We start from the raw sequence: 20,195 nt of genomic DNA on the forward strand, positions 1-20,195 counted from the left end.
ACATTAGGTGCAGTACAGTTCCCCCACATTAGGTGCAGTACAGTTCCCCCACATTAGGTGGCACCTAATGTGGGGGAACTGAACTGCACCTAATGTGGGGGAACTGCACTGCCAACCTAATGTGGGGGAACTGTACTGCAAACCTAATGTGGGGGAACTGTACTGCCAACCTAATGTGCGGGGACTTATACTGCCAACCTAATGTGGTGGGACTTATACAGCACCTAATGTGGGGGAACTATACTGCACCTAATGTGGGGAACTATACTGCCAACCTAATGTGGGGAACTATACTGCCAACCTAATGTGGGGAACTATACTGCACCTAATGTGGGGGAACTATACTGCACCTAATGTGGGGGAACTATACTGCACCTAATGTGGGGAACTATACTGCACCTAATGTGGGTAACTATACTGCACCTAATGTGGGGAACTATACTGCACCTAATGTGGGGGAACTATACTGCACCTAATGTAGGGGAACTGTACTGCACATAATGTGGGGAACTATACTACACCTAATGTGGGGGAACTGTACTGCACTTTATGTAGGGGAACTGTACTGGTGCAGTACAGTTCCCCCACATTAGGTGCAGTACAGTTCCCCCACATTAGGTACAGTACAGTTCCCTTTCATTAGGTGCAGTACAGTTCCTCCACATTAGGTGCAGTACAGTTCCCCCACATTAGGTGGCACCTAATGTGGGGGAACTGAACTGCACCTAATGTGGGGAAACTGTACTGCCAACCTAATGTGGGGGAACTGTACTGCCAACCTAATGTGGGGGAATTGTACTGCAAACCTAATGTGGGGGAACTGTACTGCCAACCTAATGTGGGGGAACTGTACTGCCAACCTAATGTGCAGGGACTTATACTGCCAACCTAATGTGGTGGGAACTATACTGCACCTAATGTGGCGGGACTTATACTGCACCTAATGTGGGGGAACTATACTGCACCTAATGTGGGGGAACTATACTGCACCTAATGTGGGGGAACTATACTAACTGTGTGTATGTATATATATATACATATATATATATATATATATATATATATATATATATATATGTACGCGCGCGGTGTGAGTTTGTGCTTTAGGGTGCACACCCTAATGCAATAGGCTGCGCACGCCTATGGTCTAAACCTTGGCAACAAAAGTGAGTACACCCCTAAGTAGCAATGTGTAAATTGGGCCTAATTAGCCATTTTCCTTCCCGATGTCTTGTGGCTTGTTAGTGTTAAAACATCTCAGGTGTAAATAGAGAGCAGGTTCCTTAAATATGGTTTTAAAAGAAGTTTAGTTCATGTGCTCAGCATCATATGCAGAGATTGCCATTGTGAAATAGATGTATGATGTAATGTCTGTTTATTTGTTTTTTTTTTTTTCTGTTTAGATGTGTATTCACACACAAGTTTGTTCAGAGCAGTTTGCTATTTTACCTGGATAGGGAATAGTTAATGCTCTGAACGAATGAGAACTCGGGTGGATTTATTTAGCCAAATTCTCCTGCATTCTAGTGCTGGTTATTGAGTGCTATACTACTATGTCTGTTTGTACTATATTCTTACTATGTCCGCTTGAGCATTTACCTTGTATTTATCTTCTCATTTTATCTGGGTTTTTAGCCATGGTTAAATAGCATGCCCTTTGTATTTTAGTCTGTGTTACATTAGTCGGTTTTACCCTGTGTTCTGTATATTATGTTCTTGTTTGGTATTCTGGGGTCTATTCAGACTCCTCCGGTTCTAGTCTAGTGCTTTATATTTCCGTTTATTTCCATTATTATTAATGGCTACTCCTATAGTGGAGTAGGGAGTCCAGTTTGTATGTTCTGAGTCCCAGTGTGAATAGTGTCCTATATTTATATCCTGTTTGGTTGATCTGATCTTTGTCCTTTGTACTTGTACCTGATTGTGAACAGTGTCTTATGTTACCTGTTCAGTTTAGTGTTTTGGCTCTCAGTTCTTCTGATTATGCCCTTCATCTCCTGGATTCTGCTGTATACTCATATCATGCCTAGTCTTGTTCATTTTATCATGTCTGCCATTTATCTGATATCCAGTTTATGAACTGTTTGTTAATTCGCTATATTCTGCTCTGTTTGTGAGTTTATATTCTGCCCTGTTAGTATTTGTATTCTGTCTGGTATATCTGGTTGTCTAGTAGTTTTCTGTTTCTGTTCTGGTCTGTGAATGACTACGTATAGTATGTGTGTTTACGCCACTGCACTTTAGCGGAGGAAGGGACCGGCGCCCAGTTGTCGATCCATCATTTAGGATGGATGGGCAAGTAGGCAGGGAGAGATTTTTTAGGGTCAGTTTAGGGCTCACTCTCCCTGTCCCCCCAGTCGGTCATGACATATGAGTGCTGCCAGCATTGCTGCAGAGGTTGAAGGGGTGGGGGTCAGTCCATTAGTTCTCAGAACATACGTAACATACTGCATTAAAATGGTCTATATGGCTGTTATCCCAGAAGAAAGATGATGCAAAAGGAAGCATACAGTTTGCTGACGACAAGCATACTAAGGATATGGATTACTGGAACCATGTCTTGTGATTCGATGATAAAACTTATTTGGTCCAGATGGTGTCAAGCGTGTGTAGCTGCAACCAGGTGAGGATGACAAATGTGTCTTGCCCACAGTCAAACAATGGTGATGGGAGTATCATGGTCTGGGGCTGCATGAGCGCTGCTGGCACTGGGGGACTACAGTTCATTGAGGAAACCATAAATGCCAACATGTATTGTAATATACTGAAGCAAAGCATGATCCCAGTCCCTTCAGAGTATTCTAACATGATAATGCCCCCACTCCAAGATGACCACTGCCTTGCTAAAAGAAGCTGAAGGTAGAGGTGATGGACTGGCCAAGCATATCTCCAGTCCTAAACAATTTTATAGCATCTGTGGGGCATCCTCAATCAGAAAGTGGAGAGCGCAAGGTCTCTAACATCCACTAGCTTTTTGATGTCATCATGGAGGAGTGGAAGAGGACTTCAGTGGCAACCTGTGAAGCTCTGGTGAACTCCATGCCCAGAACCCTTAAGGCAGTTCTGGAAAATATGGTGACAACACAAAATATTGACATTTGGGGCCCAGGAACATTTCCACATAGTTGTGTATTCAGTTTTGGTGCTAAGGTTTAGACATTAACCCCTTAAGGACACTTCGCACACAATGCCGTACATTTAAGGCATGGCTGTGAAGTGAGCGCGGGAGCTGCAGGTCACGGCGGCTGTCAGCAGCCATGGACCCTCGATCGCGCTCATGTCTGTCATTAACCCCTCAGATGCCGGGAACAATACTGCCGTGGGGACCAGATCAGCCAATATGGAGGAGGGAGGTCCCCTCGCCTGCCTCCGTCCGTCTCCCTGGGTCTTCTGCCCTATGCATAGCACTGAACAGTATTAGCAATCTAATGATTGCTATAAATAGTCCCCTATGGGGACTAAAAAAAAAGTTTAAAATGAATGTAAAAAAAAAGTTTTAAAAAAAGTGAAAAAATTGTGAAAAAGCCCTCCCCCAATAAAGTTTTAAATCACCCCTTTTCCCTATTTAAATACAAAAATGTAGTATATAGCAACTGATAAGTACTGGAAGGATAAAAAAAATTGTAATAGACGTTATTTACAAATCTGTTTTTAACTTTCTGGAACCAGTTGATAAAAAAAACATATATATATGTTTTCCACCGGAGTACCCCTTTAAGGCCAAAATGGGCTCTGTCCTTAAGGTTTTAATGGCTGTGTGTTGAGTTATTTTGAGGGGACATAACATGAAACATTGTTATGCACTCACTACTTTAAATTGTAGCAGTGTCTTTTTCAGTGTTGTTACATGAAAGATTTAATAAAATATTTACAAAAATGTGAGGATTTACTCACATGTCAGATAATGTACCATAGTGTTCTTATTTTAGTTTTATTTTAAGATTTTGTAGCACCTCTTAAGGCCAGTGGATAAAGTTACCCTTGCATGATCAATCATGCTCATCTAATCAATAACAAATAACCTTGGTTTTGGTATTTCATAAGCAGATGTGATACATGACACTGGTAGCCTCTGCTAGGCTTTCTGATTTGTATGACCTCTGACTCTGCTCTGTTGAATGTAATTTTTTTTCTTTTAACCTCCTGCTCATTTTTTAAAGAAAACTACATTGCTCTGAAATTGATTGGTTTCAGCAAAGAAATTGTATTCATTGTACAGTATATTGGAAGGTAAAACAAAACTGTGCATCAATTCCTCACAGTCTTCAAGATCTGAAATGGAAGCTTTAAGAGCTTACCCACAGAGGATGAAAAATAACCCAATAACACATATCATATTTGTTGTTTCATGTAAATGTAATTTGGTGTTTCTGCTTTTGGTGTGCTTTTTTCAAATGTTTATTGCTCAATATGAGGCTCAAAAATCAGGTTGTGAATGTAACTATTTCTTATTAAATAAAAGTCATGAAGCATTAACAAATATATGGCTGCAAAATATATAATTAACCAACATACCCTACACGGTACAAAGATAGTATAAATGGTGTTTACTGTTCAGAAAACAGGAAAAACATCCTTGTCATGCCTTGCCTCATAACTGTATTATACACTATAACAAGCCATGCTTGTGTGAAATTGTATACAAGTAACATTATCAGTAATGTGTTAGTCCACATAGTTGTGTAGTGATCTCTGTGTAGGAATCCCAACTATGCACCTTTTATAGTACACTAACACTATGCATGGTTTAGAACTGTGTATAGCTACACGATATAGTTGAATGGTATATACATATATCTTCATGTTTCTAACTTAGAATAACTAAAATTATGTAATAGATATCAGTAAAGGATTGGTATATCTTAAAATGCCTTTAAAAGCAACCTAACAAGTAAAATTTGAAAACTACTCAAGACTTGATCAGTGAACATTGGAGTAGAGTAATATGTTGTCTTGGATCAAGTAGTGGAAAAGGTAGCAATACACTTTCAATAAATGTTAGTTATCTCTCTCTACCTTCCTATACATATCAGCACAGCCGAAAGTTCATGTTTATATGGGGAGGGTCAGGTTACAGCCAGATATCTTTGGTGGCTCATTTCTCCCATAACAATTGGGTTGGGTGGTAAAAATCCAAATGCCTGAAACTTCTCTCCACCAACGTCATCTGATTAGTGTTCACAATGCGAATTTTTTTCGCGAATATAGCAACTTCGATTATTCGCAAATACGAATATCTTTTTTTTTCCATAGTACACATCACAGGGATCATCATCCCTCCCTGCTTCCAGCTTGTGGTCTTAAAAAGGCTCCAATACTATTTACTGTGTGAGACTGGCGCACAAATATTTTCCATATGTGAATATTCGCATATTTGTGAATATTTGCAAATATCATCAATTCGAGGACACTGATCCCTCCCTTCTTTTAGCTTGTGGCCCAATGAGAATGATGCAGAGGTTAGCAATATCCCACCCCTTCACTATATAAGGTTTTTCCCAGCAGCAGTCCCTTTGCAGTTTCATGTGGCGGTTTTAGTGAGAGGAGCTAGAATACTGTCTGTGTTCTTTCATGTGCTTTTTTAAAGCAAATTATCCAGCGAATTAGAAAGTGTTAGATAGAGTAGGTTAGCTTAGCAGATAGGTTTTTGTGTTGGGTATAGAGTTAGTTAATTTATGTATAGTATAGTGTAGGCTTTAGGTGTGTTTTAGTTTAGTGTCTGTGTAAAAAAAAAAAAGTTTATTAGCTTTAGTTTTTAGTTCATTTTTTATTGTTTAATTAGAGTAGTTAGTAGTGTCTGCGTCTGTGTCTGTCTTTGGTATGTAAAAAAAAAAGTTTCAGTGTTACTTTAGTTAGTTTTTTTACTGTTTAGTTGGTGTAGTTAGTAGTGTCTGCATCCATGTATGCGTAATTGTCTTTGGTGTCTAAAAAACAAAAAAAAAAGTTTATTAGCGTTAGTTTTAAGTATTAGTGTCTTCTTCAGTGTCTGCGTCAGTGTCTGTGTCTTTTTTTAGGTAGGTTTAGCCCCAGAGTCCGCTTCCCAATAAAGTTTTCCCCACCGTTACTATGAGTAGTTCACATGGCCGTTCAGGTAGCAGGGCTGGGGGAGTTGGTTCCAGTGCTGGACTGCTGCCTCATTAGGGACTTTTTTGGTGATGACAGATGCCCCATTTCCTCACGGGATGCCGAGGAAGTAGTAGCTCTCGTGCCATAAGCCAGTGCCACAGGTTCCTCTGTCCCGGCTCCAAGCAGCAGCAGCACTCCCGTTCCTGTAGGACCAGCCCCCAAGAATCTATCCTTCTCCTGTTTGACAGCGACAGTGAGAGGGACCTCTTGGGGGAGGTCCTGCATCAGGCTGATCTCCATTTGCTGATGCTTAGGACCTTTTGGAAGGGATGATGGAGGAGGAGGGGTAACGGCTGTCATTACCCCAGTGATATCCCTTCCAACTGGTGCGAGTGGTTTTAGCCAATGAACCCCCACACTTAGTCATACCCAGGCGTCAGCGAGGGGACAGCAGAGCCAGGTCAGGGGCTCCACATCTGCTGTTCCCCTCAGTCCACCACAGTTTGGCCCTGGGTCTGACATATAAGGGGGGAAATAGGAGGGTGACCCAGAATGGGTGCCACCTCCCTTGTCAGTTCACAGCCGCAGTGATGAGGAAGGCAGGCACCCTAGGGAAACAGTGCACCAGGTCAACAGGGAGACCATTGTCAGGAGCTCCACTGGTAATGGCAGCAGGAGGAGGCAGCAGCAGCCAGCTCCACCTGCGCGCACTGAGCCCAAACAGGTGCAAGTCAGCACCATCCTGTATGACAGGAGGTCGGTGCTTAAGTCACCTGTTTGGGCTTACTTCCCTCTGGTAGCAGATGATGCTGCTATAGGCATTTGTCAGCTGTGCCATGCCAGTGTGAGGAGAGGAAGGTCTTTGGCTCGGCTGGGTACCACCCAGAATCTGAGAGTCAACCACTGTTGGGAGTGGGAATAGATGCGGGGTGGTTGTAGCAGCACCACCAGCAGTGTGCAGGGGAAAGCAGCTCCTGCCACTGTACTCCAGACACCCCAACACCTTCCAGCCATGCATTCCCACTTCCCCACTCCCTCCTGTAGAGGTTCTGGCAGCCAGACCTCTGCCTCCATTGCACCCTCCTCTACGTCCTCCACTGCCGTCCAGCGCCAGCCGTCGGTGCTGTTTTCCACTGAAAAGGATTTTTACTGCTGCCATTAACCTTCCAGTCACTTTCTACAGCATTGTATTACAGAGAGGGGCAGATAGCTGTGTGTTGCCTCATACATTTCAACAAGCTGCCTCAACTTCATAAATCGTAACAAAGGAGGCAGGAATAATTTTTCAGCGCAACTCTGTGTCTTTGTTCCACAACAAATCATCTGCTGGTTATACTAGTCTGTAGACGATATAATACCCAGCAGTCCATTCCTAATAGTCTTTGACAGAGTGCAATTTTGGGTTCAGTACACAGCTTGTGTGCTCCAGCACTGTTGTGTACTCCTGGTGTTGTGTAAAAATACGTTTTTTTCAAAGCATACTGTAGCACATTTTTCTGCCCTCATAAGTGCATACCACATACCTACATGTAAGTAGTGTACTATTTTGTAGCTGTTAATCTGTGAAGGGCCTAGATACTGTTAAAGCCCAGGCAAAAGATCTCACCGGCTGGTGTTTTACTCCAATACGTTTTTCAAGCGTACTGTAGCACATTTTCTGCCCTCATAATTGCATACCACATACGTACATTTAAGTAGTGTACTATTTTATACCTGTTAGGGTGAGTTCCCACTTGGCGTATACGCAGCGTATTTCACGCTGCGCAAAATTTACGTCAGCAGCGGGAAATACGCTGCGTATTCCTTGCTCACTATACACACAGAGCTTTCCGGCGGCAGCCCTATGTGTGCAGTGAGTTTTGGAGGCGGAGGAGTGCGTCACAGACACGCTGGCACACGGCCCCACCTCCAAAACTCACTACACACATAGGGCTTCCGCCGGAAAGCCCTGTGTGTATAGTGAGCAAGGAATACGCAGCGTATTTCCCGCTACTGACGTACATTTTGCGCAGCATGAAATACGCTGCTTATACGCCAGGTGGGAACGCACCCTTAATCTGTCAAAGGCCTAGATTCTGTGAAAGGACAGCCAATAGTACACACCTGCTGTTCTAAACAAATACTGTTTTAAGCGTAGTGAAGCGTATTGTACTCCTTTCATATACGCAATAAGTATGTCAGGCAGAGTAGTGCCAGGAATAGCATAGAGGAGTGTCAGAGGTCTAAAGTAATCAGGCGCAGGCAGATGTCGCAGCAAAGTAGGGGAGTGTGGCAGCCGGAGTCGCAGCGAGTGGTCTGAGCTCCCGATGTCAGCTAGCAGTCGTGTCTCAACCAGTAACCCAGCAGCGGTGATTGATCAGTTCCCTCGGTCATCCACTTCATCCCAGGTGACATCCGACACCCCTGGTCAGCATTCGGTGAGTTCCTCAGACTCAACCCTCAGTTGGCATGGCCCTCAGGCTGCTGCTGCCGCTATGTCATTGTGCTGCTCTATGGTCTCCTCATGCTAATACTACCACCTCCAGGCTGTCATTGTGCCGCCATATGGTCTCCTCATGCTGATGCTTCCACCTCCAGGCACTGTCATTGTGCCGCCATATGGTCTCCTCATGCTGATGCTGCCACCTCCAGGCTCTCTAATTGTGCTGGTCTATGGTCTCCTCATGCTGATGCTGCCACCTCCAGGCTCTCTAATTGTGCTGCCATATGGTCTCCTCATGCTGATGCTACCACCTCCAGGCTCTCTCATTGTGCTGCCATGTATACTGTAAAGCATAATTAAGGTGCTGGTCCCCAGTTTAAGAAATTCCTGTGCATTAGACCACAAGTAAGTATTGAAGATATGCATTAAGTAAAACTTAAAGGAGTATTCTGGGCAAAAACATTGTATCCCCTATCCAAAGGATAAGGTATAAGATGTCTGATCACAGGGGACCCACCACTGGGACCCCCGTGATCTCCCTGCAGTACCTGCATTCTATGCGGGAGCTGCCTCTCCAGTTTCGGAAACCTCCATTCATGTTTATGGGAGGGGGCGGAACGGCCAACACGCCCCCTCCCATAGACATGAATGGAGGGGGCGTGGCATGAAGTCCCCAGTCCCGGAAACCCGGAGAATGCGGGTGCTGCAGGGAGATTGCGGGGGGTCCCAGCAGTGGGCCCCTCGCGATCAGACATCTTATCCCCTATCCTTTGGATAGAGGATAAAATATTTTTGGCCGGAATACCCCTTTAAGTTTTCTTAGGATAAAATATATTAAATAATTATTTTTTTAATCTAGCAAAAGGAAAGGTGTGCAAAAAAACACCATGTGCCACCAATACCACCAAGTATTTATGCAATGCAAAGACCTCTAAATGGTGGAAGGGAACAATGTATGTGTTACGCCAAGCGCTCCGGGTCCCCGCTCCTCCCCGGAGCGCTCGCTACACTCTCCTCACTGCAGCGCTCCGGTCAGATCCACTGACCCGGGGCGCTGCGATACCGCCTCCAGCCGGGATGCGATTCGCGATGCGGGTAGCGCCCGCTCGCGATGCGCACCCCGGCTCCCGTACCTGACTCGCTCTCCGTCAGTCCTGTCCCGGCGCGCGCGGCCCCGCTCCCTAGGGCGCGGGCGCGCCGGGTCTTTGCGATTTAAAGGGCCACTGCGCCGCTGATTGGCGCAGTGGTTCCAATTAGTGTTATCACCTGTGCACTTCCCTATATCACCTCACTTCCCCTGCACTTCCTTGCCGGATCTTGTTGCCATCGTGCCAGTGAAAGCGTTTCCTTGTATGTTCCTAGCCTGTGTTCCAGACCTCCTGCCGTTGCCCCTGACTACGATCCTTGCTGCCTGCCCCGACCTTCTGCTACGTCCGACCTTGCTTCTGTCTACTCCCTTGTACCGCGCCTATCTTCAGCAGCCAGAGAGGTTGAGCCGTTGCTAGTGGATACGACCTGGTCACTACCGCCGCAGCAAGACCATCCCGCTTTGCGGCGGGCTCTGGTGAAAACCAGTAGTGACTTAGAACCGATCCACTAGCACGGTCCACGCCAATCCCTCTCTGGCACAGAGGATCCACTACCTGCCAGCCGGCATCGTGACAGTATGGTCGATTATAACAGGTGTGGGTAAAAACTTCCCCTGTAAGGCTCTACTCGCACTATTAATTCCCTTCTTAGCAAGTGTTACTCGTCCTAAAAAGGGCAGCCCCACACAGGAACCTCTCCCTATTTCCAACTAAAAACCATGAGAAATGGCAGTGTTTTTAGTTGGAAATAGGGAGAGGTTCCTGTGTGGGGAAGCCCTTTTTAGGACGGGTAACACTTGCCAATAATGGAATTAATAGTGCGAGAGTAGGGCCTTACAGGGGAAGTTTTAACCCACACCTGTTACAATGGACCATACGTTGTTCCCTTCCACCTTTTAGAGGTCTTTGCATCACATCAATACTTGGTGGTATTGATGGCACAAAATGTTTTTTGCACACCTTTCCTTTTGTTAGATTTAAAAAAATATATCCTCAATACTTGTGCACACCAATACTTTGACAAAAAAGACCGTTTTCTTCTGCCTACCTGCCTCAGCTACTATTCTGATCCTTCCACTGCCTGATGCCACATATCTGATGCCAAGTTCTCCTTCTTTCACCCACCTTCATTACCGGGTACTGGTATTGCAGCCCACCGCACCACTCCACCACTCTTTCAATGAGTGACTTTCAGGACTCCTCATGCTGCTGCTGCCACCTCCAGGCTGTGCCATTCAGCCACTATATGGTCTTCTCATGCTTCAGCCAACTCCAGGCTGTTCCATTCAGCCATTATATGGTCTCTTTATGCTGCCACAAACTCCAGGCTGTGCCGTTCAGCCCCTATATAAAAGTATTTGTTGTGACATCACAGTACTATGTCTGTGGCATGTACGTATGGACAGCATAGAAATATATCTCACATTCACATTGCACATCCATTTTCCTGTCTCACACTATATACCCCTCACACACACAGTCTAAAGATTATAGTTGGTGTTCTGTTGGTCTGGACTACGGGGAGAAGCTTTATTTGTCAGACTGCCAGTATTTGCTGGTTCATTTAGAGTTACCCCAGGTGCACCATGGGGAGACAAATCAGCTTTACACCCCATACCGCACCGTCAGTTCACTAGACAGGTAAATCTTATCTCAGCTGGACAATATCCGATTGTTCAGACTCCACACACATACAATCGCAATACAATCTGATCTTATAACGGTCATTTTAAATCTAATATTTCCCTTTCAAAGACTTAATACTTAGTGCACCAATCAGTAATATCTACTCAGAACTGATAAATAGTAAACCACTGAGATAAGAATGAATAGGCGGCACTCACGTCTTGCAAATAACAACATCCACGGTTTATTCTTTACGGAGCAGCGGGATTAGGCAGTTACAAGTCAGGTAAGCGACAATTGTTTCACGCTACATGCGCTTCTTCATCGGGATAGGAGGTCGAGATGAGGTCGGGATATGAGGACGGGATAGGAGGTCGGGATACTAGGACGAATAGGGGGTCGAGATAGGAGGTCGGGATAGGAGGTCAAGATAGGAGGACGGGATAGGAGGATGGGATAGGAGGACGGGATAGGAGGACGGGATAGGAGGTCGGGATAGGAGGTCAAGATAGGAGGTCGGGATAGGAGGTCGAGATAGGAGGACGGGATAGGACGACGGGATAGGAGGATGAGATATGGGTTTGGGATATGACAACAATATATGAGGTTTAAACAAACAACAAAAAACGCTAATCCTATACCTACGCTAATCCTACCTGTGCTTGATAAGCAAAACAGGGGCAGCATTCGGTCGACTAACAACTTCCTCCCAGATACCCTCCAGTGTGACTGAGCGCACATGCAATGGGAGGAGGGAGGCAAGTTGCAAGCCCCACCTGAGTTGGCTAATATGAGTGCCTGGCCTCACAGGTGCTACCTTAATGCGGCCTTGAAGATATTCAGGGCGCATTTATTTTGGAGTTTACACACCTCCAAGTATAAAATTTAAACAAACAACAAAAAACGTGGTCTCAAATGGCTGGAGAGTCTTAACCCCAAATGAGGTTGTGCATTTATAATGGGGGAGCAGACCCTGCCCTTGTAGTCCATTGCTACATCTACCACAGTAGTGCACCCACATTCCTGTTTTGTATTATTCTTATTGTTACACATCCACACCGAATGCTGCCGTAATTGCCCACTGGCCCCTGTTTTGCTTATCAAGCACAGGTAGGATTAGCGTAGGTCCCGCGCCATTTTGAGAATCCTTGGCGTTGGTGTGCGGGCTCTGGTGTGTCTTTCATATAAGGATACACTGGCGAATGTCTCAATTTTAACATCAGTGTTGAGGGATAGCCAATGTCATTGTATACATCTACCACAGTAGTGGACCCACATTCCTGTTTTGTATTATTCTTATTGTAACACATCCACACCGTTTATCTGGTGTAGGATTCTATTGTGGCACTTGTAGTCCACTGCAGGCATCCTCGATTGTATGCATTTTTATGCTGGGGATCGCCCCTAGCAACGGACTACAAGGGCAGGGTCTGCTCCCCCAGTATAAATGCACAAGCGCATTTGGGGTTGAGCCCCTCCAGCCATTTGAGACCATGTTTTTTGTTGTTTGTTTAAATTTTATACTTGGAGGTGTGTAAACTCCAAAATTAATGCGCCTTGAATATCTTCAAGGCAGCATTAAGGTAGGACATGTGAGGCTATGCACCCATATTAGCCAACTCAGGTGGGGCTTGCAACTTGCCTCCCTCTTCCCATTGCATGTGTGCTCAGTCACGCTGGAGGGTATCTGGGAGAAAGTTGTGAGTCAACCGAATGCTGCCGTAATTGCCCACTGGCCCCTGTTTTGCTTATCAAGCACAGGTAGGATTAGGGTAGGTCCCGCGCCATTTTGAGAAACCTTGGCGTTGGTGTGCGGGCTCTGGTGTGTTCTTCATATAAGGATACACTGGCGAATGTCTCAATTTTAACATCAGTGTTGAGGGATAGCCTATGTCATTGTATACATCTACCACAGTAGTGCACCCACATTCCTGTTTTCTATTAACAATATATGAGGACAGGATATGAAGTCAAAAGCTTCCTCTGTTGATTTTCCTCCACAATAAGGATTAGGAAGGAAAAACGGGGCAACGCCGGGTACTCAGCTAGTGTATATATAAAATATATATTATTTGAAACAAAGGCTTCAAGAATACAAATGAAACAAAGAAAGTTTGCTACATTTACCATTTCTTCTTTTTCAACAATATTTACTTTACATAGGAACACACACCTTTGGGCAGTAAGTAGTAATACTATGGTAACGGCAGACAGTGGAAGTAATGTAGCAATGGCCTATTTGCCTATATTCCCACCTCTTCCTGGACAGTGAATATACGCAAAATGGCCATCTCTGCAATACTCCCACTGTCTGCCTGAGGACATGTGTGTCTATTAGAACTAAACTGGTAAAAAAGTAATGATGATTGCTATGATCTTTTCATTTACATTTCATTAGGCTTCAGTAACATCATTAACATTTATTAAGTAATAAAAAAGCAGAATCATTAAACTTCGTAATAATTTGTAATTGTCTATCTTAAATGTTAGAATGCTTTCAATAGATTTTAAAGTGTACCTGTTGTTAACAAAAACTTTTTATATAATGTAGACAATAACATTTAATGTATACTGTACAGTAGTTGTAATATACATTGGTTAAAAAATGTGTATATTTTTGTCCTTGCAGCTATTGTCTGTGTGTCTCTGTGAGGAAACCAAATACAGAAAGATTGGGTGGACAAGCAGGGCTCTGTGCAGTGAGGACAAACAGGACTCTGTACACTGAGGACAAGCAGGGCTCTGTGCAGTGAGGACAAGGAGGGATCTGTACAGTGAGGACAAGGAGGGCTCTGTGCACTGAGGACAAGCAGGGCTCTTTGCAGTGAGGACAAGCAGGGCTCTGTTCAGTGAGGACAAGCAGGACTCTTTGCAGTGAGGACAAGCAGGGCTCTGTGCAGTGAGGACAAGCAGGACTCTGTGCACTGAGGACAAGCAGGGCTCTGTGCACTGAGGACAAGCAGGGCTCTGTGCACTGAGGACAAGCAGGGCTCTGTGCACTGAGGACAAGCAGGGCTCTGTGCACTGAGGACAAGCAGGGCTCTGTACACTGAGGACAAGCAGAGCTCTGTACACTGAGGACAAGCATGGCTCTGTGTACTGAGGACATGCAGGGCTCTGTACACTGAGGACAAGCAGGGCTCTGTACACTGAGGACAAGCAGGGCTCTGTAAACTGAGGACAAGCAGGGCTCTGTAAACTGAGGACAAGCAGGGCTCTGCAGTGAGGACAAGCAGGGCTCTGTACAGTGACCACAAGCAGGGCTCTGTACACAGAGGACAAGCAGGGCTCTGTGTACTGAGGACAAGCAGGGCTCTGTACACTGGGGACAAGAAGGGCTCTGTACACTGAGGACAGGCAGGGCTCTGTGCAGTGAAGACAAGCAGGGCTCTGTGTACTGAGGACAAGCAGGACTCTGTGCAGTGAAGACAAGCAGGGCTCTGTACACTGAGGACAAGCAAAGCTCTGTGCAGTGACGACAAGCAGGGCTCTGTGTACTGAGGACAAGCAGGGCTCTGTGTACTGAGGACAAGCAGGGCTCTGTGTACTGAGGACAAGCAGGGCTCTGTGTACTGAGGACAAGCAGGGCTCTGTGTACTGAGGACAAGCAGGGCTCTGTGTACTGAGGACAAGCAGGGCTCTGTGTACTGAGGACAAGCAGGGCTCTGTGTACTGAGGACAAGCAGGGCTCTGTGTACTGAGGACAAGCAGGGCTCTGTGTACTGAGGACAAGCAGGGCTCTGAGTACTGAGGACAAGTAGGGCTCTGTGCAGTGAGGACAAGCAAGGCTCTGTGCAGTGAGGACAAGCAAGGCTCTGTGCAGTGAGGACAAGCAAGGCTCTGTGCAGTGAGGACAAGCAAGGCTCTGTGCAGTGAGACTTTGTGACATGCTATGGGCTCACACAGCAGGCTGATTTACAAGCCAGGAGCCTGCACAGAGCCCTACTTGTCCTGCCCTTACTTCCTGTACCTGGTCTCCTCATAGAGACACACAGGTAATATCTGTAGGGACAGCATTTTTTCACCCAAAAATATATACATTTTTTAATCAATGCATATTACAAATATACATATAATGGTATTATCTACATTATATAAAACGTTTTTGTTAACGACAGGTACACTTGAAACTGTACCATTTTTGCACCTATTTTGGAAGACCTGTATTAACAAATTTGTTAAATTCCTCACCCCTTTCCTAAACATGCCTCATTTTCTCCTTTTTTAAATTTAAGATGTACACTTGAGAAAAGTGCTAAAGAAGGAGCATGAAAATATGAATTTGGTGCACAGAGGTAAGACATGCAACAAGTCTCAGATTGTGTAAAATACTTGGTGCAAAGGCAATCATGAATGTGGGCAACTGAATTGCACAGTTAAAGTGACTTAAAATGGGTGACCCAGTTGCCGTCTAGCATTTGGGTGATGTGATTGTTCCACAATAACTTGCTCAGACGGTAACATTTAGTAGCGCACAATATAGTGTTATCAATTAATCTCTTATTAAGTAGTTTTATTTGCATTATATTGAAATGTATAATTTTTAAAGGCCAATGCTAAAATGCATTTCTCCACATGCATAGAAAACAAACAACTAGTAGCTATAAAAGCACATTAAGCATGTTTATTATTCATTTTATAGTCACAGTAAAGGCATGAGAGTCCATTCACCAACTCCTAACATTTAATTCTCATTTTTCCATTTAATGGATTGCCTGAGGGCCTCCCACTATAATGACAAAATTACTTATGAACATTCCAACTGCATGCTTAAAGTTATCATTACGTTACACACAGAGAGAATATCATGGCGACATTCATTGTATTTTATTAAAAACTAATGATAGCTATTATTTTGGAAACCTACCTTCTGTGTAATAAATAACAAAACAATTGGAGCATCACAAAAGTAACAATTTGACAACTTCAATTGGGCATTTCATTCATCTAACTGGTTTATTCAAGATAGTGCTAATAACATTGTAACAATAAATGAATTGATTTTAAATAGTCATTTCTTCGTGGCATTTGGGTATGAAAACAATGCATAATTATTTTTCTTTTTCTCCTATAAAATGTTACACATTAAAAAAAACGGTGACAAAAAATATTGTTACTAATAACAGCTCTGAATATCACGTCCATGATCAATATTACATCTGCAGCTCCTTTTATTTCCGAAACACTTTATGTAACATTCTTTACTTTCCCAACCCTACATAATGTCCTGCATACTCCACTGCCACTCATGTTGTATCAGCCAATCTGGAAAAAGCAGGTGTGAAGTGGTTGTTATAGGAATTCCATGTTTTTACTCATTGGAAGTGGTTTCAGACATTATTGTAAGCGCCATGTAAAAAATCTGAGGCTGGGTTCACAGTGTAAAATCAAAACAAAAAATGCAGTAAAATAGGTATAAAATTTGCAGTATTTTCTATCTAATATTGTGTTCCTAATAAGTGTCTGTCAGTGCACATATATAAAAAGCTGCAGTAGCTCCAACATTAATAAAAATAGTTGGAATGGATGGTCGTTATCACAGATTATATGTACTTATAAAAAAAAGTGAAAAAGTTAATAAAGATCTTTTAACCCCTTCCCTAATAAAAGTAAGAATCACCCCCCTTTTCCCATTTAAAAAAAATTGTGAATAAATATAAACATATGGGGTATTGCAGCGTGCAGAAATTTCCGAATTATAAAAAAATATTGTTAAATAAACCGCACGGTCAATGGCGTACACGCAAAAAAAATTCTAAAATGGCGTATTTTTGGTCACTTCTTATATCATGAAAAAATGAATAAAAAGTGATAAAAAAAAGTCCAATCAATACAAAAATGGTCCTGCTAAAAACTTCAGATCAAGGCACAAAAAATTAGCCCTCATACCGTCCCATACGCAGAAAAATAAAGAAGATGACAATTTTAAACATATACATTTTCCGGCATGTAGTCATGATTTTTTCCAGAAGTACGACAAAATCAAACCTATATAAGTAGGGTATCATTTTAATTGTATGGACCTACAGAATAAAGAGAAGGTGTACAAAAATGTACTGCCTAGAAACGGAAGCCCCCAAAATTTACAAAATGGTGTTTTTTCTTTAATTTTGTCGCACAATGATTTTCTTCTCTGTTTCATCATAGATTTTGGGTTAAATTACTGATGTCATTACAAAGTAGAATTGGTGGCGCAAAATATAAGCAATCATATGTTTCAGGTGCAAAATTTAAAGAGTTATGCTTTTTTTAAGGTAAGGAGGAAAAAAATGAAAGTGCAAAAACTGAAAAACTCCTGGTCCTTAAGTGGTTAAATATTGTCTACAGTGTATATTTTCTATTAACAAATGGTTTTAATACTATCAAGTACCAATGGTCAGACTTGAACTTGATAAATGTAATGTCAACAAATAATTTGTCTCCAATGAACACTCATCATTATAATACAGCAACATATAACAGCAAATGCAAGCAATACTCCTGAAGAATAGGTTATGTAGGAATATGGAATATATTGTTATTGTACCTTTTATTTTATTCTATCCTATTTAAGTATATATATATATATATATATATATATATATATATATATATATATACATACAGCAACAGAAGAATGCAGTAGCACACTGCCAGCACAAAGATATAGGTGCAACATGAATATGCAGGTAAAACATAGAGAGCTATACAGCTATGCTGTAATAGATGCAAATGTGAAACTATGAAATAGTGAGGCACTTAGCTCGCAAATTTGTCTCCGCCGGCGGTCAAATAGCTTGGACCGTCCGTCGGTGGGACGGTCCAAGCTATTTGACCGCCGGCGGAGACAAATTTGCGAGCTAAGTGCCTCACTATTTCATAGTTTCACATTTGCATCTATTACACCATAGCTGTATAGCTCTCCATGTTTTACCTGCATATTCATGTTGTACCTATATCTTTGTGCTGGCAGTGTGCTGCTGCATTCTTCTGTTGCTGTATATCTAGCCTAGTAGCGTGCACCTGCAGGCCAGGTCCATATAATAGTTTGGTATCAACTAAAGTGCTGGCTGACTTATTCTTTGTCTATATATATATATTTTTTTTTTTTAACAAAATCTGATATTTACCCTGTATATTTGTCTGTTCTTTAGGCTAGTCTTTCACACAGGTTTGTTTTTGTTTTTTTTAAACTGTCACTGCAGTTTTTAAGCCAAAGCCAGAAGTGTAATCAAAAGGAATAGGAAATGTAAACAGAAAATGCAAGACCAGATTTGTATTAAAATATATAAACCAACTGATTCTCAGTAGCCTTCATCCCTAAATAAAATGAACCTATAGGAAAAAGAATGTCTGTTCTCTGCAGCCCCTTATGCCACAGGCTTGTCATTTCACAGGTACAATAAAGGGTTACACCTTATCTATTCTGAAATCATGCCAATAACTTAGCGCCATTTACCAACTTCCTGCCAAGTGAATTGCTATGATTCATCAAGTGATTGTAACCACTTGTGCAATAATGAAACATGTCTGCTTTATCCGTGCTTAGGTGTAACTGTTTAAATGGCTCATTTTAAAAGGAAATTGTTCATTGCTTGTATAAAATGAGTGAACTAATTATTCATGTGATTACAGATGCAACACTCCGGCAATTATGTGCCATTTTATCTCAGACTTTTTGCTTTACAACTTAATGAAAAATGCCATATTATCATCATATAAAGTGCACTCAGAAGAACTATGATGAAAACAAAGAGAAATCAGTGTGATGTGGATATAACACCTCATAACACTTCAAAACCAGTAGAAAATATTCATAGTGAAGTCAGCAAAGCATTTGGTAAATAATATTTTTCTATATTTGACTACATGTATTGTTATTTCTGCAATCTATTTATGTTTTCATCATAAATATTGTGTAGTGATATTGTCACTTTGTTCGCAGACAAAGCTCTTGATTCAAAATTGATGCCCAAATGTCATTGTAATTGTCAGACGACCTGTGTGGTGGTTAAAGGAAGACAGGACATGAAAAATGGTAGTGGATTGTGTACACATGGGGGGGGATTTATCATAGTCGGTAGATTTTGTGTCGGATTTGGTGGAACATTTCTTCAAGATTTCTATGTGCTGGTTTACAGTAGAGCACTTTCTCATTTAAAAAATTTAAAATGTTTAATGACACTAAGGTTCTACAATGCTTACCTTAAATAATTTTTTAGCAAAAGTTAAGAAGTGGCATTATTATGCTAATTGCGCCCACCTTCAAATGTCAAAGATAATGAGGCAGTTAGAGTATGCTATACCCATCAACCAGTTTTTAAAAACATTGCAGGTACAGTATGCTTTAAGATTTAGATAAGGATGTCTTACTTTGATTCCAAAAGTTATATTTTGGGGTATAATTTGTTGGCCTTGTGTAGATGTAAATTTGGGAGATTGCGCGTATCAATTAATCACAGTTTTTTTTGTTGTCACCAATCAGAATAATTAGAATATTTTCCATTAGCAAAATCCTCCCCCTTTTTTTTTTTTTTTTTTTAAGGGGATGAAATTCTCCCATTTAAATTAATCTAAAATAATGTTTACATTTTTTCTTTAATTATTATAGTTGAACACTTTATCACATTTTTCAAATTATACACATTCATTACTTAGGGCTACCTTAAAGGGGTACTCCGCCCCTAGACATCTTATCCCCTAGGGGATAAGATGTCAGATCGCCGCGGTCCCGCTGCTGGGGAGCCCTGGGATCCCCGCTGTGGCGCCGCGCTCTCATTACAGCACAGAGCGAGTTCGCTCTGCACATAATGATGGGCGGTACAGGGGCCGGAGCATCGTTACATCACGGCTCCGCCCCTTGTGATGTCACGGCCCGCCCCTTTGCAAGACAAATTAACATACGCAGGTTAATGGTAGATACTAATGGTAGATACTATAAAAATCTTAAAAAGCAGTAAGAGGATGGTGCAGGGTCCAATTAGTCTTGCACTTTTAAAGGGGTACTCCCATGG

General features: G+C 42.6%; 1 long non-coding RNA gene across 1 annotated transcript in view; it reads left to right on the plus strand.

Annotated features, from left to right (window-relative positions):
- The window catches only part of LOC130366972 (uncharacterized), a 36,476-nt gene extending 17,267 nt beyond the window's left edge, over positions 1–19,209 (plus strand). The window contains exons 2-4 of the long non-coding RNA XR_008892022.1: positions 15,438–15,497; positions 18,817–19,021; positions 19,127–19,209. This is a non-coding gene — a long non-coding RNA (uncharacterized LOC130366972). The remainder of the gene's footprint in view (positions 1–15,437; positions 15,498–18,816; positions 19,022–19,126) is intronic.
- Positions 19,210–20,195: the final 986 nt, after the last annotated feature.

The sequence above is a fragment of the Hyla sarda genome, chromosome 4 (genome assembly GCF_029499605.1).
Source record: "Hyla sarda isolate aHylSar1 chromosome 4, aHylSar1.hap1, whole genome shotgun sequence".
In the NCBI taxonomy this organism is placed as follows: Eukaryota; Metazoa; Chordata; class Amphibia; order Anura; family Hylidae; genus Hyla; species Hyla sarda.